Source organism: Prionailurus bengalensis, chromosome F2 (genome assembly GCF_016509475.1).
Source record: "Prionailurus bengalensis isolate Pbe53 chromosome F2, Fcat_Pben_1.1_paternal_pri, whole genome shotgun sequence".
NCBI classification, from domain to species: Eukaryota; Metazoa; Chordata; class Mammalia; order Carnivora; family Felidae; genus Prionailurus; species Prionailurus bengalensis.
Window position 1 is genome coordinate 43,748,963 of NC_057353.1, and position 23,800 is coordinate 43,772,762.

General features: G+C 48.8%; 1 protein-coding gene across 2 annotated transcripts in view; it reads right to left on the bottom strand.

Annotated features, from left to right (window-relative positions):
- Nucleotides 1-14,634: 14,634 nt before the first annotated feature.
- The window catches only part of TSPYL5 (TSPY like 5), a 55,986-nt gene continuing 46,820 nt past the window's right edge, over nucleotides 14,635-23,800 (bottom strand). For both annotated transcript variants that reach the window (XM_043601437.1, XM_043601436.1), the window contains exon 2: nucleotides 14,635-16,042. The gene's annotated coding sequence lies outside the window, so the exon portion shown is untranslated. The remainder of the gene's footprint in view (nucleotides 16,043-23,800) is intronic.

Sequence of the window (23,800 nt, forward strand, 5' to 3'; positions counted from 1 at the left end):
TCAAAATATAGTGCTAGTGGATTGAGTATATAAATGGTGGTAACTGCCATATGGTCAAATGTTATGTTTTAGAAGAATATTTGATAAAGGGAAAAAGACATACAACAGAAGTGGGGGAAAGATCAGTTACAGTTTTCTGGGGGGAAATATATACATAAGGTTCCCATTATCTGATGGGAAAAGGCCACTTAAAGTGAATCCACTTAGATCATAAACAAGTGTTACGAAATGAATAGCAAGAAAAGAATCGATTAGAGTTGTATCTGAAAAGTTAAGCCAAAAGGTATAAAATTTTATTTTCTCTTGTATTTAACACTATATAGGTATAACTAAAATTTTGAGCTAATTCTTGGAACCCAGACTGAAAGGAGGGTTGGATATATTCTTTCTGACAAATTACACTCTGGCAACTTGAGTTCCCCCCCCCCCCCCCACAGGCAGAGACAGAGTCAAGGACCCCTGTGCTGCTCCCTGTTTCAGGGAAACATCAGGGAAGCACGGCTGAGTGACCGCAAAGAGAAAGGCAAGGTAGGGATGCAATATAGGGTGCGTTGTCAAAGTCACTCCCGAGGGCAACTGGGACATAATCTCACCCACCTCGGCAACCTTCTGAGGATGGCAGAGAAGGCATGTCAGAGTGGCTCCGGGCACCGACCGTGAGGACTACTTCTCTGTCAGCTCCTTGCTCCACTTGGCTTGTGGGTTGTTCCTGGGTTGCTCCCAGCGCTCTGGGCTACTTGTGTCCATTGGAAGATCAGCACTGGGTCTACGGCATCAGAGAAGCCCAGGAAGGAAGGCAGGGATGGGAGCCATCAATGTGAAAGCTCCATCCTGAAGCCCTGGCTGCAGTCAAGGTGAGGCCAGAAGCACGTGAGTCTGGCAGTCAGAGGTGCCCAACGTGACAGCACAGCACAAAAGCATTCTCCTCTGAATTATAGCACAATCATAATGGAGCTTTTGCAAAGCATTGCATAGACATTTGAGGTCATCGTCATTTTCCCCAAAGGCCTTTTTTATCCTTTAATATTCTACGTTTTAAACCACCTTCCATAGCCTCCTCTTGCTAAGTTTCCCTTCTTTCATCGTTAACTGACCTGACCCTACCAAACAACATTTGTCGATAGCTTTGTATGGGATTCCAGCAATTCTCCAACAATGTTTTTATCAGTGTCACAAAACGATGCACCTTTCCCAAAATTTGGGATTTCTATTTGTAGCGAACTTGCAACGTATTTCCAATGAGTAGAGAGCACAGCCACCAAGTGACAATATCCTTGGAGGGCACAGCCTCCTCTTCTGTGTCTGCAAAGAGAGAGGGGGTTATCCTAACACCCTGGAGAGTTGAACCTGACTCAACTGAGCCTCCGTAAGATGAACAAGATCACAGAACTTTATTCACAGGTGCCTGAAAAGTAGATAAATGGGCTTTTACATAGGAAGAAAGACACAAACGTCCCGCCACTAAAATCCTGGGTACAGCCAGCACCCCGTGACACACATTGCCCCAAGCTGCAGCTCCTGCCTGCGTTCTTACCCCCAAGGTATGCGGCTGCGTGTGCTGCTGTGTGGGGAGAACATACAGGTGGCTGGGAGGTGGGGGAAGGTGTGAGGAAGTATTCTCCAAAAATCATAACTGGAGGCAAGAATGCAGTGACACAGGGGAGTGACAGGATCCACGTAAGACAGGAGCTTTTTTCAAGAGTGATGTTGTGAAATCTGAACAGCCTCGGAGCTCGGGCGTCCAGGGCTCAGTGGGTATTCGTTTCATAACCCGAGACCAAAAGCGTTCGGCTGAGCTGGGCTGTAATTGAGTGCCACCAGGGGTGCTGCCAGCAGCTCATCAAACAAAAGCACCAAAAGCTTCTCTTTGAGCCGGAAAGGCACAGGTGGAATCCGCAGGGCCTTGGCCCCACTGGAAACAGAGCTTCGTCTGTGGGGGGGTGGTGGTAAAGGGCTGTGATTACCAGCTGATCCGACCCAGGCGGGGTTGTTCCAGGGCAAAGGGAAGCCACTGCCAAGGGAACTGATGCCAGAGTGCTACACAAGTGGGTGGGCACTGCCTGCTTTTGTTGACGTGGCCCTTCTGGCTGCCAGCTCCCTTCCCACCACTGCGGCTGGGAAGCAACTCACCGACACACGCACGTCCAAGGCCTGGCAGGCCAGCCCCGCTTCCCGGCAGAAGATAGCAGCATTCAGGCACAGCTGGAGGGTCACCTCTTCACTACCAAATGATGGGGAACCATCAGCCTTGTTCAAAGCAGCAGCCAAGCCCATGTTCGCCTGGGGCAGATTGTAGCACACGGCTCAGAGAGGTTAAGGAATGAGCACAAAGCAGCCTAGCAAGTATCACAGTGGGGATTTCGATGCAGGTTGTCAGTCACTAGGGCAGACTGTGCCCTTTCTGCCCTATCTGCTGTTCCTTCGAGGAATGGAGCAGCTTTTCTCATTGGGGACGTTGTTGCGACTCAGGCACAACAATTTGCTCTTAATCGTACTGCCCACCCATTAGCATTCTGACCCACATCCCAAGTAGGTAGCATTCTCCAGCTCAAACCATTCCACACGTTTCCAACACCCCCACATGGCCCTCTTGAAAACTACCTGACAGAGACCCAGAGAGTCAGAATGCTTCATCTGGGAGCCCAGCTCTGAGTCTCCCCTCCTGTCACATGACCCACACATCCATAGATGGGGCCTCCAGGTGGTGGTGGGAGCCCAATCAGGAAAATTATCATTCATTAGAGGCCTCTTTGTGTCTGTCCTGAACTGTAACAAGGTACTGAATATATGTATAACCCAGAGGACTCTCATCCCTACTTCTCTCTGGGCATCCCCGAGAGCCTGATCAGTCATTGACAAAATTGAGAAGGCAGTGAAATTTATTTTGGGTTCCCTCCTGCTTCCCATTTGTTGCTTCTCTCCTAGATCCCACAGGGCACCGTTCTCTGCCCAGTGCCCCCTGCCATCTTACCCACCTCTACTTCCCCATAATCTTCCTGTCCACCTACACCATCCAATCCATATGCTCTCAGTGTCCTTAGCACAGCCTCCTTCTGAGGCGAACACTAATGAATTCTGTCAGTTGAACCAGTGAAATTGATGAAGTCTGTTGCCTCTCCCAGAAGCATTTGTGATTCAAAAACTTATTAACTTCATGACCTTATTGAAAAATGGGCCCCTTGATGAATAGACATTTTTCCAAAGAAGGTATGCAAATTGTCAACAAGCATACGAAAACCTGCTCAGCACCACTAATCATTGGGGAAATGCAAATCAAAACCACAGTGAGTTACCACCTCACACTCATTAGGATAGCTACCATCAAAAAGCATAAAATAACAAATGTTGGTGACTATGTGGAAAAATTAGACCCTTGTGCATTGCCAGCGAGAATGCAAAATGGCACAGCCCCCGTGAAAAACAATATGGTGTTTCTGAAAAGAATTAAAAATAGAATATCATATGATCCACAATTCCACTTCTAGGTATCTATGTAAAAAAAAAAATGAAGCAGGGTATCAAAAAAGATAATTGTACGTCCATGTTTATATGAACCTTAATCACAGTGACCAAAAGATGGAAACAACCCAAGTGTCCATTAACATCCACGAATGAATAGATAAACAAAATGTGGTATGTCCATACAATGGAATATTATTCAGCCTTGAAGGAAATTCTGAAACATCCTACATCACTGAATCTTAAGGACATTATGCTAAGTGAAATAATCCAGTCACAGGACAAATACTGTCTGGTTTCACTTAGAGAAGGCACCCAGAGTAGGCAAATCCATAGAGAAAGAAGTCAGAATGGTGGCTGCCAGGAAATTCGGGGAAGGAGGCATGGGGAGCTGTCTAATGGGTACAGAGTTTCAATTTTGCAAGATTTCTACAGAGTTTGGGAGATTGGTAGCAGAACATGTGAATGTACTTAACACTACTGAATTGTACACTTAAAAAGGGTTAAGATGGTACATTTTATGTTATGTGTATTTTACCACAATATTTTATTTTTGTTCCAAGGCAAAATGCTATTTATTTATTTATTTTTAATATGAAATTTATTGTCAAATTGGTTTCCATACAACACCCAGTGCTCATCCCAACGGGTGCCCTCCTCCGTGCCCATCACCCCCTTTCCCCTCCCTTCCACTCCCCCATCAACCCTCAGTTTATTCTCAGTTTTTAAGAGTCTCTTATGTTTTGGCTCCCTCCCTCTCTAACTTTTTTTTTTCCCTTCCCCTCCCCCATGGTCTTCTGTTAAGTTTCTCAGGATCCACATATGAGTGAAAACATATGGTATCTGTCTTTCTCTGTATGACTTATTTCACTTAGCATAACACTCTCCAGTTCCATCCACGTTGCTACAAAGGGCCATATTTCATTCTTTCTCATTGCCAAGTAGTATTCCATTGTGTATATGCAAAAAAAAAAAAAAAGCTTAAATCCATTTACTTACAAAGCAAATTTTATATCACTACTGTAAAGATAGAACCATTATGGGGCGCCTGGGTGGCTCAGTCAGTTAAGCGGCTGACTTCGGCTCAGGTCATGATCTCACGGTCTGTGAGTTCGAGCCCCACATCAGGCTCTGTGCTGACAGCCCAGAGCCTGGAGCCTGTTTCAGATTCTGTGTCTCCCTCTCTCTGACCCTCCCCCGTTCATGCTCTGTCTCCCTCTGTCTCAAAAATAAACGTTAAAAAAAAGTTTTAAATAAAAAGATAGAACCATTAGCCATAAAAATTACCTCCATAAAAAGAAATATTTATTAAATTCTACTTTAAGAAAAAATGTGTTAACTGAAAATAACTAATTGTGGTCGCTATCAAGTATGGCCAGTGTGGTCTAGGAAAGGAGGCTGAAAATAACCCACGCCAAAGAGGTGTGTGGGGCCCCAGCCCCTTCCCCACCCTCGGAACTCTGAGTAACTCTGGCTAAATCCAGGGGGGCAGGACAGCAGGCCTGGGAGTTATAAGCATTGAAAGGGCTCTGGGGCTGCCCACATGGCCCTGCCTATGGCCCAGCATAGAAGGTGATCAGACACAGTGGGTCATTCAGCACCAGGTGCCTGAGTCCAACTGCTTGAGTTCTTACTTGCTTGGCCATTTACTAGATCTTTCAGCCAGCAGATTACTTAGCCTCTCTGAGCTTTGAAGGCTTCCCTACCTGTGGATAGAATCCAGCACAACATGAGTTTATGGTTTTGTTGAATGAATGGGAATAATATAACCTTTGTCATAGGATTGTTGTGAGATAGGTCTGTAGCTTAGAGTGTGCCTAGCCCCTGGTCTGGACTCAATGCAGAGCTATTATGCTGTTCAAAGGTATGGTGACCTGCCCCTGGCCCTGACTCAAGAAAACAAAATGGCATGAATTCAGGTGGTGGGTGACACTCAGAAGGGGCACTCTATGGTACTGGACCATCGGTCCACTTCTCTCCTGTGCAGGAAAAGACCTAGTAGCCACCACCTCCCACCCCAGAGAGGAGATGGAACAGTTTAGTGAGTCGGGCCCCATCTTCGATCTTGGGGACAGGATTCAGCCCTAAAGGGGAAAAGGTGAACCAGTAGGCCCAGCCCATTCGTAACGACATACCTCTGGTCATCACTCCTTAACACCAGGCCTTCAGCTCCAAGACTAAGTCCAGAGCCATGGCCAGTGGGTTGAGGCTCAACCATCTTGACCAGGTCAGATCAAGTTGGTTCCAGAAGTAAACTTGACCCAGACGGTTGGGGAGCATGAGGCTTCTGTGGCACTGGCATGACCCTCTTGTGAAAGCATGTCTTCCAAATTCAGATCCCCGGGGCCTTGAACTTGGAAGCATCCTGTTGTCCATTGGCACCCATCAACAGGAACGGAAGTGAGGACAAGAGGCCGCATTAACCCAGAATTGCCCTGTCTTGCCGGTGTGGCCCTGGGGGAAACAGAGAGATTGACGCGGTGGTCCCTGACCAGCCAATCCCTGGTGAGCAACTCAAGGGATCCCACATTGGAACCCCCCGTCTGCTGTGTGGCCAGCCCCAGACATCCATCAGTTTCCTTCTGAGACCACGAGGTCCTCCCGGGGAACTTTTTACCCCTTCAGGCAGTTTGGCCGTGCCACAGCTCCTGGCACACCTGTGGCTGCGCACGAGCCATAGACGAAGCAAGTGCCCAAATAATGCAAATCGGCTGTGCCTTTGGCCTGTACCCGCAGGGCACCCCTGACCGGGCTCTCAGCTCTCTGCCAGTGGTCCTCTGATACCACGATGCTTTATGCTGAGTTCACCACCTGAGCACGGGCACGGCTGGCCTGGCCATTGGAGACAATCGTCTGGGCACAGCAGGCAGAAACAGATTTGTTTTACAGTCACCACCTTGAATGCGACGCGCATCCCTTTTCCAAAGCGTGCACCACCGGCAACTTCTATCTGAACTTCTCGGAAACGTATTTGGCAAATCACATGCTGACAGGTTTATCTTGTTAGCTGTCAGGATGAGTAAGGAGGCACGTTGCATGCCATCATTCAGCCTGAATGGAGCAACGCTACTACTCAAGAAATCTGACAAAATAAGTACATTTCCCAACCAGATTTGTCAGATTTCTATTAATCCTTTGTTCAGAACTTGTCGTAATTGACCTTAAATAGACCTCCGATGACCCAGGGAGGTGGAGACCTCACGCAGTCATGTGCCCGACGTATTAAAGCCATGAGTCGCAGCACAGCCCTGCAGAGACATGTAATGGAGCAGCTACCCAGCCTGCATCTGTATGTTTTAGTTGTCTTTCAGTATCTAATTACCCTGAAGGAGCCACTGAAAACCATACATTCAGGCCTTACCACCAATGCAAGCTGAAAGCCAAGGGGCGGGTGAGGTAATTGCCACATTCTTAACGGTCCCGTCCACCTTTCCAGACATCCTGAGCAAAGCCCTGAAGTGAGTTCAAATGCAGAGGAAATGATTAGAGCAAGGGTTCTGGGGATACAAAGATTTCATGGTATTGCAGGACTTCAGAGTAGAGAAATGAATAAACCCGCCCCACTCTATCTTCTCTGTTAGATCAGCTCTGCTCTGGCTTCAGGCGGCAGATCAGTTGCTGACTCATCTGTGACACTTCAGGGGTCCCCAAGAGAGAGGGCAAACCCACCCCTTGCCCTAGCCTAAGGGGACAGCCTTCCTGGGTGCAATCCCTCTGAGTGAGATCAGGTCCGGAACTATGCTTGTTAAAGCTCTCCGGAGGGGGGCCTGCTATGTAGACCTGATGTACCCCCACACCAGGAGAGGGTGCTCTTCCGGCCCCAGGCCTGTGGCTCTGGAGCCAGGGTCAGAAAGGGCAAAACAAACATTGAAAGCACAATTTTATTTTCTCCAAAGGTTCTATTTTATCTAAAAATTCATAAAATATTTATATCATGTGCTTGCTCTGTTGAGATAATCAAAATTCAAAACTTCTCCCTAACTCTCTGAGAAAAACTGATTTTCCAGGAAAAAAAAAAATATATATATATATACCTGGTTCATCCTGTGGCCTTATCTCCTAACAACAGGTAGAATTTCTGGAGCATTTACTAAGTACTGAGGAACATCCTAGAGCTTTATCTGCCCTAATTCCCTTAAATCTCACACCTGCACTAGGAGGGAACTGTCTTTATCCACGTTTCACAGACGAGGAAGCTGAGGTTGAGGGGATTACATGAAATCTCACGCAGTGGAAAGATGTAAACTGGGGCTTGTATCTAGTTGTTTGCCCCCCAAGACTCATGCCTTTGACCGTTACAATTTACAGCCTTCCAGCATGAGAAGCATGACCCCACACTAGAGGCTGTTTGCTTGCTGAGCAGAGATGGGCTCTCAGTGACACTGCCCCCAACAATGACAACAACGTGCATGCAAAGCCAGGCAGTGAGCAAGCCGAGGGCCTAGAACGCTGCTGTCCCTCCTCCAGGTCAGACCCAGCCCAGCAATTCCCCAAAAGAGGAGTTCGGAGAGGCTCAGAAGTGAGAGCCATGTGACAGCCAGGACCTCCACCTCCCAGCCTTCCTTCCCACGGAGCACGGTCGGAGAGCACTGTCAGGGGAGTCCACCACAGAGGGGCACACGTGCGGTTGCATCAGCTGGGAGCACAACTTCCAGAGGGTCGGCCCCTGGAAGCCGCGCGGTGGGTGTCGTGGCTTTGCTTTGGCATTTGAACCTGTGTATGCTCTCTAAGCGCACGCCTCAAAGACAGTTTCAGCGTCTGCCTTCACCAAACATTCTCCCTCCAGTTACGCCTCCTTGCAGGTTCCCTGAGGCAAGGACGTCTGGGGACATTCCTCTGGCCCGTCCCAAGATGCAGACTTGAGTGTGCAGCTCAGCCTACATGACAGACGTAAGTTACCCAGGACAGAGTCCAGTAAACAGGGACTTGATTTAGCCTGTAGCATGGCCACTCATTCATTCCTTCATTCATGGGATATTTATCCAGCATCTACTAAGTGCCACGAACGGTGGTGGGTTTTGTGTGGTAGACACAGATTTACAGGACATAGTTCCTGCTTTCATGACTTCAACATCAAATAGAGGACAGTGGCATAAATATCTACCTACACTTAGAGCGTGGAAAAATGCAGGAACACATGACAATAAATAAAAAGAACTGGTACTTACTGAGCACTTACTATGTGCCAGTGGCTGTCTGTACTAAACCATTGTCACGTACTAATGTGTTTAAGATTTACCAAACCCTTTGGGATAGGTCCGGTTAGCATCCCATTTCACAGATGAAGGTACTAAGGCTTAGCAATATTAAGTTACTTGCCCAGGCAAGTTACAGCTGGGCATTTCAGACTAGGTTTCTCGGGATTCGGTTCAGAGCTGCTTGACTCCAGAGCCTCCACCTAAAGGGATGTGGTTTCCATCCCAGTGTGGCCACATGGCAGCTGCAGTGGCTGACTCCCAGAGCCCGTGTGAGGATGAAAGGCGTACGGCAGGTAAGGTGTGTGCACCCACTTAGGTCATCCGCCATGACTATGAAGGTCTCAGTGCTCTGTGTAGTGAGGTCTGGGTTAAGCGCCTCTTGGTCTATCAGTGGCTTCAGTGGCAAGTAGTCAGGCAAGGCTTCAGAGAGGTGATCTTTAATAGGATTGCTTGCCAGACAGTGTGGGGGGGTGGGGGAGAGAGGAGGACGCAGGAAAAGATGTTCTGGGCGGTGGGAACAGCATGAATTAAGGGAGAAGTGGTTATGTATGGCAGGAGGCTGGGGTGGGGAGAATAAAAAGAGCCCTGAGAAGTGGGCAGGGACCGGCCCTGGTGACCACAAGTGCCATGCTATCGAACTGCACTTGACCCCGAAGCGACAGACAGTGCAATGGCAAGGTGACTCTGCAACAATCCAGAAGGCAAACTAGAAAGGGAGCCCTGGGTGGTGGCAGGAAGCCCAGGGAGAAAACTGACAGCACGTCGCACTGACAGAGTCATTCACTCATTTGTTCGTTCATTCACTCATTCAGTCAGTCAGACAGTCAATCAGCAAATATTCGCAGTCGTGTTCAGAGTGGGACCTAAGGTCCCCAGGACCCTTTCAGGGATACGCAAGTTGTCAGAACTATTTTCCGCATACCACCAAGACCTCATTTGTCTCCTTCACATTCATTCTCTCACGAATAACCTGTGGAGGTTTCAGAGTCTACACATGGCAGACTGAAGGCCTGAGCAGATATGGGAACCCCTCCACTTTTCATTAAGTCAGATGGGGAGAGATTTGCAAAATGGTGAAACAAGGACATCCTCCTCACTAAAGTTTAGCTTTTGGTTTGGGAAAATACAAGTCATGTTTTCATAATAGTAACTTCTCTATGTTAATATGCAATGGGTTCTTTTTTTTTAAATTTCTTTTAAATTCATTTTTGAGAGAGACAGAGACAGCGTTAGCAGGGCAGGGCCAGAGAGAGGGAGAGAGAATCCCAAGCAGGCTCTCCACTGTCAGTGCAGAGTCCGATGTGGGGCTCGAACTCACAAAGCCATGAGATCACGACCTGAGCCGAAACCAAGAGTCAGATCATGACCTGAGCCGAAACCAAGAGTCAGATGCTTAAACGACGGAGCCACCCAGGTACCCCGGGTTCATTATATTTTTTTAAAGAACTAATACATTTTTTAAAGGCAGTATTAAAAATGTTGTACTTTAATTTTCAAGATGGTAAATATTGACAAGACATAGCCCATAAAAAGCAATGTTTAAGAGTGTGGAAGAGTCCTGAGAATAAACGGGTTGAGAACCACTGGGCCAGTCTGCACCAGGCGGTGCCCAGGGCGCCAGGAACAGAGCGATGGACAAGACCCTTCCCGTGGGAGGGCAGGCGAGTTGATGGACAGTGGTTTCAGGAAGCCGCACAGAGTGTGGACGTGGAAGAGGGTGATGGATGGAGGGGCAGGTGGCCACTGCATTCGTGCATGGGCAGCAAACTGCCTCCCCCTGCTCTCCCTGAAGGTCGTGTCCCCAGGGCACGGCACCCTCGGAGGGCTCTCTGGTCGTACAACCAGACCTGGATTGGGGGGCAGGGCTGCAGGCTCCACTTGCCCTCCTCCAGGACTCCTCCTCCCTCCTTCTCTGGCCTTGATACTTTGTCAGAACCTTCCCGAGGCCAGGGCAGGGTCACTTCCCCGGACACTCATACTGTTCATCTCACGGATGAACCTTCCACACACCTCCTCAAACACCTCTTTCTATCCTCACTCACGGTTTCCCCATCCACTGAGAACAGAGACTCGATCCAGAAAGCAGGGTCACATCTTGCCCTCCGCGCATGTCCCCACCACATGGGGTGCAGACCTCCTGCCCCTCCCTGCGCCCAGCCCAGTGAGCCTTCCTGTGGCTGCCCTCCACACTGCCCCTCCTGAGCGCCTCTTCTCGTCCATCAAGGCCACTCCTTCTAGCAGCTGTTCCCTCCCTCCTGCATCGTCCATTTTTAACTCTTCCCTGGAACTTTCCCACTAGCATGCAGATAGAATTTCTCCCATAAAAGAACTCCCTTTACCCCACATCCTTGTCTACTGCCCCATTGCTCTACTCTCTTTTATAGCAAGGTAGTTCAAAGCTTCCTGATGTCTTCAACTCCCCCCTTCTCATTTATTCCTGAATGCACTCAGTCATAACCGCTGTCCCACCATCCCACAGAAACTGTCTCCAGATGATACCTAAGTCTCTAACTCAGCCCCTATTCAGCCCTCACCTGGCCTGACCCTATAGTATCTATAGCATCTCAATAGTATCTCCCCCCTACCCCCTATCATCATGCCCCCTCTTCCACACTTTCTTTACCTGACTTCCGGAACACCACACTCCCCGGCTTTCTTTCCCTCACGAGCTACTCCTTTGCCTTGTTTGCTGCTTCCTCACCGTCTCCCTGAATTCTGTTTGTGTCCCAGGCTTCAGTCACCAGACCTTTTCTCCTCTCTCAACTACAGTCTCTCCCTGGATGATTTCAATCAATCTCCATGTTTTAAATATTGTCCATATGCTGCTGACTTACCAAATTTCTATCTCCTGCCTGGACCTCTCTTCCTTTAACCGCAAATTCATAAATCCATGCTGTTCAGTGGCCATGTCAAACCTCACAGATCCAGAGCTGGACTCAGACTTTCTCCCCTATTCCTTCCAGAGTCTTTCTCTCATCTCCAAAAATGGCAACTCCATCCTTCCAGTACTCAGACCAAAAGCCTTGGGTTAGCCTTGAATCCTGTCCTGGCAGGCTGAGCTATTTGGTGCAGGCACAGAGGAGGAGGAGAGTGAGAAGTGACCAAGGCGGAGGTTTCACCAGGAAGTACCACAGAGGGAGAGGGAGGAAGGGGAACGGGCTGTCCCCACAGACTCCAAGCTGGATAGGAAAGCTTCTGAGAACACCAAGATGTTGGTGTCACTGAAAAATTGGCCGGGTCCGTGAGTTGAGTCCTCATGGAGTCAAGGGTTGTTGGGGTTACCAGAGTAAACGAAGCAGTGGTCCGAATGAGATACATGAAACGATTTCGGCTGCCGTGCAGTGGTTTTTATGGTGCCCTCCACAGCAGCGTGGCCACAGAGCATCTGTTGAGGTGGGATGGAGGGAGCATTGCTGCAGTGAAGCTGTCAGCATTCTGAGTGGCCAAGGACCGCCACCCTGGATGATGGCGATGAAAACAGCCACACTTCTCTGCGCATCCTCTATTGCCCTGTTTTTGCTTACGTATCTGTGTCCCACACTAGCAAGCACACCCAGCAAGCATGGGAACCGCGTCCTAACAACGACCACCGAACGTGGCACGGCAGAGGCGTTACAGAAATGCACTCGGCTCTTTGAAAATCAAAGGGCCAGAGAGGAGATGGCTGGAGGAAGCCTTCACCTTAAGACAGAATTGATGGTTAACATCAATTCTGAAACCAAGCTGAGCTTGAGGCCCGTGGACTACATCTCCTGTGGCATGGGCTGCACTCCCTCAGCTCGGCACGGTCGTGGTCTCAATCCACCACCCCTTGTTTAGCCATTTAAGGACCTGGCCCCGTGAGCTCCCACAAGCTGCACCCTGGACGAGGGAGCTACTCTCTCCCTTGGGACCCTAGATTCAATCCCATCGTACCCACATTGTCATCGAGCAACTGTGTGTCAGACTCGGAAGTGCCAGGCGCACAACAGCTCACCTTCCCCCTTTATTTGGCAAAGCCCGGGAAACAGGCTCTCGCAGAACGGCAGTGCTTCTCTTCCAAGAGTAACTGCTTGGGAATAACGGCTTCTTCGGGGATCGAGAGAACGTCCCTCTAAAACTCGACGTAAGCACAGAGCTTTGCTGAATTTCAGTGAATAGGGCCAGCAATGCCTTTTCAGTTAGGATTTTGCCCCACAAAGCTGGGTTCCCGCTGGTTGTTTTTTTTTTGTTTGTTTGTTTGGTTTTGTTTTGTTTTAAAGAAGGATGTTTTATTTTTTTTTTCAACGTTTATTTATTTTCGGGACAGAGAGAGACAGAGCATGAACGGGGGAGGGGCAGAGAGAGAGGGAGACACAGAATCGGAAACAGGCTCCAGGCTCTGAGTCATCAGCCCAGAGCCCCACGCGGGGCTCGAACTCACGGACCGCGAGATGGTGACCCGGCTGAAGTCGGACGCTTAACCGACTGCGCCACCCAGGCGCCCCCCGCTGGTTGTTTTTTATTGTCGCAGCAGAACTGGCTCACGTGGAACACGTTCTTCCGTGTAACGTTCATCTCTTGAAAAGACCAAATCTAATGCCCACCTGCTTGTCATAGGAACACAGACAGCAAACGGAGAGCTGTGCATTCTGTTGTCACTGGTCACCATCGAATCCAGGCTGCCCAGGGCCCCCTGGGAACCAGAGACAACCCCTGTCCATACCCTGCAACCCCAGTCAAACTTGCACTAAAGGTGTCAGACCATTTTTGCCACCTTCTCTCACAAACCCAAGTGTATTGCAACCCACATCTCAAAGAAAATGCTCCAAAGCCTGGGTTTATCACCACCTTTATTCAGCATCTTAACGATTTTAGCTACACCTACCCTCCAAGCCTCCGCTTAACCCCTACAGTTTGAAATAGGAAGGCTATTCACTTTATCAACTTCACTCGTTCATGATTTGTTCGCTCATTCATCACTGGTGCGCCTGGCACAGTCCCCAGGGTCAAGCAGGCAGACACGCAGAGCAACGATCACAACGCTGACAGTTGCCAAAACGGAGGCAACACGAGGTTGAGCAGAGCCTCCTTTTGATGCCAGGGTTTTTGTACACGTCTTCCTCTCCGTTTGAAATAATAAGAGCTAAGATCTGCAGAGCCCTCGGTAATATGTCCAGAACCATGCACAATTTAATTTTCCTCAGAACTGAAGACGAGATCTACTTAACGTCTTTTTGCCTTGGTTTCCCCATCAAAAAGACTGTCGAAGAGGCTTAACTCGCCAGGCGTAAACATGACACGGTTTTGTTTCTTTAGTAACTGTGAGCAACCACGCTCTGTCACTTTTAGCCATTACATTATTTGTTTCCTGTGGTTGGACTTGATGCTCTTTTACGAGTGCCAGTTCCTGTTTCGAAGCTCCTCTCCTGCCAGCCCCCCAGTGCTGACTGACTGGATCTATAGGTACTGCGATTTGGGGCCAGGGCAGGGGTGGGTCAGGACAGCTTCCACGCCTCTCTCCCTCTGACACTCACCTTCCAGCATCGGGAGGAGGGAGGGGCAAGTCACCTCCTTCTCCGAATGCCCGTGGTGAAGTCGTTGTCCTATGTCAAGAGTTGTCACCCCAATCCAGCCACATTCTAAACTTGGCAATGGTGGGACGCCTGCCACACTAACGCCATTGCCGAGCCTTTCATCCCTCATAACACCTTAGGTACCAACTAGTCACTTTCATGATTCTTCTGACAGAACCCTCACTGCATCCTTCTTTGTCCCGTTCTGGGGCAGCCTCCATCAATCCGCAGCCCCCATCCCATTTATCCTCTGCAGGCCCAACTGTTGACCATTGTCTTCTCTCCACCTGTGTCTTTTGACATCCCAATGCTCTGATGAGTTGGACAGGAACCCAAGCTGGACTGGACAGGGACCGAATCATGAAGGGCTGGCATGTTCCACAATGGAGTAGTGTTTATGCTTTAGGCAAGGTGAAGCCACAAAGAATTTTGGACAAGGACACGGCATGATTCGATTTGTATTTTATTGCCATTGTTCTCAGAGCACAGAACAGAATAGGTAGAAGAGTGTAAGACCTGTTAACAGGAGACCAGTCAGGAGCTGAATGTCATGTTTCCAGTTTTCACGTCGTTTGTGAACACAGCCAATTATGATCCATCTTTTTTGGCTTATGACACGGTCTACAAGGTGATTCAACAAGCCTTGGCCAGGTTGATTGTGCCGACCTACGGTAAGGCTGTAGTGGGTTGAATCGCGTCACCTAAAGAGATACGTTGAGGTTCTAACTGGCAGAACTGCGAATGGGACCTTTGGTCTTTGGAAATAGGGTCTTTGCAGATATAATCTAGGTAAGGTCATCAGGATTAGGGTTGGCCATAAATTCAATGAGTGCAGTCCTTCTAAGGACAGGGAGATTTGAAGACCCATGGATACACACACAGAGAACAAAGACACGTGAAGAGGTTGGGGTGATGCAGCTATAAGCCAAGGAACTCCAAGGACTGCCTGCAACCACCAGGTGCCAGGAAACGCGAGAAAGGATTCTACCCAGAGGCTCAGAGGCAGCATGGCCTGTGGCCCCTTGATTTCCGGAACCATGAGACAATAAACTTCTGTTGTCTTAAGTCACCAAGTTTGTGGTAATTTGTTAATGGCAATCCTAGGAAATGAATACGAGGGCCAAATAATTGCAGAACATTAAAGCCGACTGTACCTATCAGATGAGGAGGCTGGGACGCAGACTCGTGACTTGGCTTCCCAAAGTCCGCAGAGAGCCCATGATAAGCTCCTCAGGTAAGGATAGCACAGTGCACGAACAGCCATGGTTCCCCCTGGCTATGGCTCCTGACACTTCTGGAGCCCGCTTTTGACTTCAGATCCTCTGCTCATGCCCACACATGCAGTTTGGGCTATTTAAAAATACCATAGACTAGGTGGCTTAAACAACAGAAATTTCCTTTATCAAAACTCTGGAGGCTGCAAAGGCCAAGATCAAGGTTCCAGCAGAGCTCAGTTTGTTGGTGGGATCTTTCTTCCTGATTTGCCGGTGCCTGCCTTGTCCCTGTGTCCTCATCTGGCCTTTCCTCGGCCTGTGCAGAGACAGCAATCCCTCTTTTCCTTCTTTTGTGAGGCAACGGTTCTTATCAAAATAGGGCCCGGCCTTCATTTCATCTCAGTTACCTGCTTATAGGTTCTATCTCCAAAAGCAGTCACATTGGGGTCAGGGCTTCAACATATGAGTTTGGGGTGTCTTTGTCAGTCGGGGCTGCTGTAACGAAGTGCCCAGACTGGGCAGCTTATAAACAACAGACGTTTGTCTTCTTACGGCTCCTGAGGCTGGGAGTACAAGACCACGATGTCATCCGAGGGGGGAGTTCTGGGAGGGCCCTCTTCCGGGTTGTGTCCCCACCCTGCAGAGAGTGGAAAGAAGCCAGGGACTCTTACAACGGCACTAATCTCATTCACTAGGACTCCATCCTCACGACCCCATCTAATTCTACTCACCTCCCAAAGGCCCCGCCTCCTAATACCGTCACATTGGCAGGTGGGATTTCAGTGTATGAATTTGAGGGGGAAGGACACAAACATTCAGTCCAGAACAGGGGACACAATTCCATGCATAGCAATACTGAAGGCAAGTTGATGTCATTCTTCACGTGTCCCCTTCCGACCAGACTACCAGCTCCTTGAGGAAAGAAACCATGTATTTTTTACAAATTTATCTGATACTCAAACAATGTCTGATCCACGGTTAGTGCTCAAAGGGTATTCACCAACCTTACTGACTGTGTCATTCCTTTACAAGCTGTCTGCATGTCCCAAACATATGGAGAGGCTGGAGAGGCCCAGGGGTCAGTGCACATGGGAAGTTCCCTGTACAAAAGCGTATGTGCAGATAGATCATGCAAAGTTGCCAGCAATTTTATGAGTAGTCCACGAAAAGAAAATATTTCATGTTCAAAGAAGTTTGGGGAGGGCTACGTTATACAAAGTTAAACCTTTTCCTTTACGTCAGGACCTTGAGGGGTCCTACCCTGTGACCCCCGAAAGACGAGTGTTAGCAGGAATCTCTCTGCCTTCCAGCCCACCCGACACCTGACTTGTCCCAAGCGTCCCTTCTTTTCTGCTAAAGAATATTTTGTGTTCCTAGTGGATTTCTGTTTTGTTTTTTAAGCAAGGTATGAGCCAAAGGCATCATCTTGTGAGCTGTAAGTCTGTGCCAGCTCGGCCTGGAGATGCTGACATGGCCCTAAATGTCACCGCATGTATATTAAAATCCTGGCTTCTCCCTGCTCTGCAGCGCCTCTGGAATCTCTTACCAGAGCCCTTTACAGGAGAAAACAGGCACAGGAAAGAGATTACCGTGGGGTTGCAAGGCAGTCACCTAGGAGACCAACCGTGCCTCTAGATTCTGAGCTCAGCCCCAAATAAATGAGGCTCATACGTGTCCTAGCTAAGCAGTGGGGCTGCTCATTTAGCATGGTGGGCTGTTGAGAACTGAGACGCTTAGAACTCACCCCTCTGCCCCCACCGCCTTGGAAAAGAGGAAACGGGAGCCCAGGGGGATGATGTGGCTTCCCCAACATCACAGAGCTCATGCTTTTCTCATTAAAATGTAAGTCTCAGCTGGGGTTAAAATTGTAACTCAACCTCCAATAGTTATAAGGTGCTGTGTTTTTTCTAATTGCTTCAGAAATGAATCTATGCAGCCCTGGAGTCCTAGCCTAGGGAGGGGAGAGGAGAGGGCACGCAGGAAGCCATCATTTGCCATGAGGATAACAGGGGATCCATAGGGAGGGGCAAAGCAGGCGCTCTGTCTCTCTTCAGGTTCTCGGCCACACTCGCTCAGGCCTTCCGCTTGCTCCTGGAGATTTGTCTGAATAGCAGGGATTGGCAACCGCCAGGGACTAGGGAGAGACTCTTCCCAGGTTCCCTGGAGGCCTCTGACCCCAGTTTTCTTTTTTTTTTCAACGTTTATTTTATTTTTGGGACAGAGAGAGACAGAGCATGAACGGGGGAGGGGCAGAGAGAGAGGGAGACACAGAATCGGAAACAGGCTCCAGGCTCTGAGCCATCAGCCCAGAGCCCGACGCGGGGCTCGAACTCACGGACCGCGAGATCGTGACCTGGCTGAAGTCCGACGCTTAACCGACTGCGCCACCCAGGCGCCCCTGACCCCAGTTTTCTTAGCTCCTGCAGAAGGAGTGTTCACAGTCAGCAGCCACCCAGAAGGAGGAGCTTGTGGACACCTCTCGCCGCGGCCCCCCCCCCCCCTCAGAGAGCCTCTCCCTTCCCAGAATTGAACCTGCAACAATAGGCCAACCCAAGCTTCCTGTCTGAGGCCCCTCAGGTCTGCCCTGTTTGGGGATATTTGCATTAAACAGGGGACTCTACCCTGGGGGATACAAAGAGGAGAAATATATCACCCTGTCCTTTGCCTGGAATGGTTCACAGACCCTTGGGAGAGATTGAAAAAGTACAGTGAACCCTGTTTTCCTCCACCCCTCGCTCAGCACCCTGATTTACTCCTGGCTTTGGTTTAGCAAGATGGTAAATCCATGCACCTGCACCCCAGAATAGAGAAACTAGAAGCTCCTTTCCCCCAGCACCTCCCCCAATGGTCCAGTGTCACAGGGGCCAGGCAGGACAAAGCTCATAAATAGACGCTTTCCCCCATTGCTGAGTCTCGCCTCCTGTCTGTTTCCTAAACTATTGAAACAGCGTTGTTGATTCTACGTGTGCCTGATCGACCTCCCGATAAAATTCCTCTCCCCAGCTAATCAGAGTCACTTTCTGTCACCTGCAGTCACAGAACCCTACAGGATACAGAGTTGTGCACAGATTATCAGCAGCGGGTGTGGTACGTGCTAAAGGTAGGACCAAATGCCACTGGGAGGGGGGAAATGTGTACTGGGGGAGGTGGGGACAGCAGGGGTGGAGATCTGGGGAGCCTGCAATTGTTTCCAATGCTGCTTCTATATGACAAGCCCAGCCAGCACACCCCCCTGACCTTCCTCCCCAGAACTGAGATACAACAATGACATGAACCTCATTAGACGCAGCCACACAAAAGCTGCTGCCACCTTTTCCTTCCACCTCTGAATGGGTGCCCTCAGAAAAAGGGGTAGGGTGGTATTTACAGAAAAGCCACGCCAAGGAGGGTGTGTTTGGTAGGTTTGGCATCCTTGCAAACCCAAACTTTCCACTGAACATGCCTTGGGATCATGGCAGCTTTGGGTTCTAGTCCCTGCCACCCCTACCCCCACCCCAACTTGCTGAAAAACTCCCCTTTTCAGGTGTTCCATTTTCCATTTCCCACAGGGCCCTATTTGTCCACATCTAAGTGTTTTTTCAATGTTTTTATTTATTTTTGAGACAGAGAGAGAGAGACGGCACAAGTGGGGGTGGGGCAGAGAGAGAGGGAGACACAGAATCTGAAGCAGGGTCCAGGCTCTGAGCTGTCAGCACAGAGCCCGATGCGGGGCTTGAACTCACAAGCTGCGAGACCGTGACCTGAGCTGAGGTCGGATACTTAACTGACTGAGCCACCCAGACGCACCCCCCTTCTGCTTTTTTTCCTTTTAAGTTTTATGACTTCATGGGACTATGCTTATAATGTTCTGGATTAGTAATTTCCATAGAGATTCCAGCAAAATAACAAATCCAAGTGAATTAATTCTGACAAAACTCTAGCCAGAAAAAAGTGAAGAGGGCCAACTGCATGCTATAATCCTCAATCCCCAAACTCATGACTTATCTGGTGTGCCCCAGGGTCAAGGACGAGGGCAGGATAAACATGATTTCCTCCTCATGCCTGCTCCTTAATGAGGGCATTGGAAATTCAGTCTGGGAATGATCTGTTCAAGGTTTGAGCGGTTGGCTCCTAGACAAGGAGGGATCTTGGGGAAAACACTGTACTGTAATTGTAACAAGAATCCCTGTTCAATAGGAGATTTGCAGAACATTAAACACTATCCACAGACAGTTTCAGATGGAGTCCCCAGTGGAAGAGAACTGTGGGGTTTTTGAATCTGAGTTTCCTCCCTGCTATACTTGAAACCTCTCCTTCCACTTGGGATGTTGTGCTTAAGGTTTGGCAATGAGGTGGCATTTCCTTAAAAGGGAAAGAAAACACATATTTTTGTGGCTATGGCTCAGGTAGCTCCTGTTCCCAGAGGAAACAAAAGTCTTTGAAACGAATGCTTGCCTCATTCGTTCTAAATAATGTTGATCTGTTTATGTCTTAACCTCTGGTGATTAATGAGCAAAAAGACATCTTCTGAGACTTGGAGCACACTGGATCCTTTTCAGTAGGCCACACTCGGGTAAATAAAGATGAGAAGAGAGAGCCACTGTGACGCCGATGAAATATAGTGCTCTTAACCCAATTCGTCTGAAATTTGGGTGACCTTGGCTGTTCCTAGGGAAAACGTCAGTCTTTCCTGGGTATTTTTCTTTCTTTTTCTGCTTGGTAATCATGACTCGGAAATTTCAGATTATGTCTTAGGGTTTAAAAAAGTAAGTAATTATATAATTTAGCTTGGGCATTGCATAATATGATAGAATGGGGATTAGTCAGGTTCCTTGATTTGACTGGAGAACGAGTGCCAGGAGTCACTGGCTGTTGGATCTTGGGGAAGCCACTTTTTCCCTTCTAAACCTCAGTTACCTCAAGTATGGAGTGGGGTGATCATACCCACCTCACCTCCTGGGATCAAATTAAAAATGCTCTGAAAATTGCAAAGGCTGTCACAATTGTAAGCATGAGAAAGAAAAGGAGGTCAAGGTGTATCGTGCAAACTGAATCTGGCAGGGCCATCTACACCTGGGTGCTATCTGCACCTCCGGTCTTGCTGTCCCCACCGCGATTTATCCCCCAGTGGAGACCAAATTGACATAGATCATACCATTCCCAGCTTCAAAACATTCCCCCACTGCAGCCAGAATAATGTTCAGACTCCTCTCCGAGGCCTATGAGGCCTCGCCTGACCTGGCTCCTCTTTCCTCTCCAGGCTCAGGGCCCACCACACTGCCCTCTCACTCTCTGCTTTAGTCACACTACTTTTCCTTCAATCCTTTGGCCATGCATAACTCCTTTCAGTCTCAGGGCCTTTGCACATGCCAGTCCTCCTTTCTTCACCTGGAAAGTCCTTTTCATCCTTTTCAGTTTACATGCTACCGCCTCCCTCTCAGGCCCAGTGCCATACTGACCAGACGGTTTGTACAATACCCCACCTCAAGGGACGCCATTCACAAAGACCACAGTTGCACAACCGCGCTGTGACCCTGTCCTCAGCTTTCACCACTACTCCCATTACTCCCTTGACTCACACAGTACTTCCTTCACAGTACCGTGCACGTTTATGATCCTTTATTTGTTAAATGTCCATCTTCTCCACTAGACGGTCAGGATAGGGACTGCGACTCTCCTGTTCACCTGAGAATCTGCAGCACCTACAAAAGTGCCTGCACATAGAAGGTACTCGGTAAATGTGCATGGACTGAGTTGCTATGAAGCACAGAGGAGTACACGTCATGCTGTCTCAATCCAGCGTCACTGAATAAACCTAGGCACTGAGGTTTGACAGGTATCTCCGCAGCCACCCGATGCTCACCTCCATCCCCGGGACCTGCGTTGACCTGGAAGCTAAGAAGTCCAAATATGATACAGGCCAGAGGAAGAAGGACAACGGAGCTGCTGGGAACTGAGCTCTGCCTTCTGCTGCTAAGAGACAGACACATCCCTGCCCACTGGAAGTATTTAGCTGTTCTCTCCAGAAATGGATTATCCCCAGGCAAGGTATGTGAGAGCAGAGTCGGAAGTCCTAAAGATCTGAATTTTAATCCTGTCTGATCACGGGTTGACTGGTAATTACCGACAAGGGATTGTAAAGTGTGCTATCCTTCTTCATCCTTGCTAGGATACTTTTAAATTAAACAAAGCACTTGATAAGCTCTACAGAACGGCTCCAACAACATGACGTAGCATTATTTTTACAGTCGAGCATAAACCCCCCGAGAATGCAACCGCCATGGCTTCCCTCTCACTGGCTCTTACGCTGCAGCTACTTTAGTCCTAACTTGTTGGTTAACCAATCACAAAAGACTCAGAAACAGGAGATAATGTCCACTCTGTGTTTTGCATGATATTAAAATAAATAACCCTAGCAAACTCAGCGCTGTTGTTTGGTGAACCATTATTCATTCCTTGCTACTTTGAGCAAACATTTACCAAATGCCTTCTGTGCACCAGGACTATACCATGTGATGGAAAAGACGTGTCTCCTGTCTTTGAAGACCTCACCAGCTTGTGCAAGGGGTAGGGGGACGGGAGGACCCAGCATGCAAGCGGAGGGGAAGTCTGTTCTAATGAAAGCATAAACAGCATTTCTTGGCAGCATGGCGTGGAGGCTGGTGAACTCTGCCTGACTAAAGAGATGATTCTCAGAGAGGCCCTCTCGTCAGGCCACTGTGGGTCAGACAGGGTGGAGGAAGGGGGCTGCGGACTGTGAGCTTGAGCTGAAAGCACAGTCCTGCTGTTGCCATCACAACGGGTTAGGGTTGGGGGCTGACTTTTTGTTGACCTCCCGATGCTCTGTGTAGCTTTGGAGAGGCTGGACGTGTCAGGAAAATATTTTAATAAGATCTCTGGAGAAAAGATGAGAGCTAAAGAAATCAACAAGCTGGCTAAATATTCCACATTAGAAAGGCACAGAAACTGGGGGCAAAGGAAAAAGACAGGAGGGATGATGAGAGCAGAAGAGGTGAGGACCAACCAATATGGCGGTGGCCAAAAACCTTCAGGAGCGGGATTGTATGACGCTGTGTCGTGAGTCATTTCTGAAATGTCGATGTAATTTCTTTCATTTCACAAACCTCCAGTGAAGTCCCCTACACTCAGAACTGCCTCCATGAGAGGTTTGTTTGGCAAGGGAAATGGCTGAGTTGCACATTTGGGTTGAACACATTTGTGTTGAGACAGTGTCCAAGCTGACTAATTTGGTGGCAGCAAGAGGTCACAGTCTGAGGTGACCACAAGGCTGTAAGTTGGCTCGAGAAAGTAGTCAGTCCACGATCTGTAGGTTGAGGGTTGGAACAATCTCATCTAGCCCTTAAGACTCCAGCCAACACCCAGGCTTTACGCTTTTATGATCTCCTTTGACTGTGTAATAAATAGATATAATTATCCTCATCTTCCACAGGAAAAAGCCCAAGAGGGTACACTATTTCCCTAAGTCCCAAACCTCATATTAAGAAACAAATCCAGAATTTGAACCCAAGCCGTTAGCTGCAACTTTGTTCAACCATTTGTTTTGAAATTATTGTGTATACACAGGAAGTTGCCAAAATAGTACAGGAGAGCCCTTCACCCAGTTTCCCCCAATTGAGCCGCAATTTGACGTTCTCCCCACCACTCACTGAAACTAGGGATAAAGAACTGAACTGCAGAGACAAGAGTTGAGTGGGGCACCTGGGTGGCTCAGTTGGTTAAGCGCCCGACTTCTGCTCAGGCTCCTGGGTTCCAGCCCCACGTCAGGCTCTGTGCTGACCGAATGGAGCCAGCTTGGGATTCTCTCTCTCCCTCTCTTTCTGCCCCTCCCCTGCTCACTCTCTCTCTCTCTCAAAAATAAGTAAACACTAAAAAAATAATAAAGCAGGCCTTTCAGGCTTACAGATCATCAGGCGCGATGCCTCTTACTGGGAACCAGAAAGCCAGCATAAAGAATTCAGCCTAAGGAAGCCCAAGCCCTGGGGCAGTGGTTGGAAACCCTGGCCGTGCATTCCAATCACCTGGTGCCCTTGTAAAAAATACCAGGATGAGCACTGGGTGTTGTATGTAAGCGATGAATCATGGGACTCTCCTCCGGAAGCCCAGAGCACACTGCACGTTAGCTAACTTGACAATAAGTTATATTTTAAGAAATCAAAAAATAAATACAAATAATTAAAGATATTTTAAAAATTAAAAAAATAATGGGGCGCCTGGGTGGCGCAGTCGGTTAAGCGTCCGACTTCAGCCAGGTCACGATCTCGCGGTCCGTGAGTTCGAGCCCCGCGTCGGGCTCTGGGCTGATGGCTCAGAGCCTGGAGCCTGTTTCCGATTCTGTGTCTCCCTCTCTCTCTGCCCCTCCCCCGTTCATGCTCTGTCTCTCTCTGTCCCAAAAATA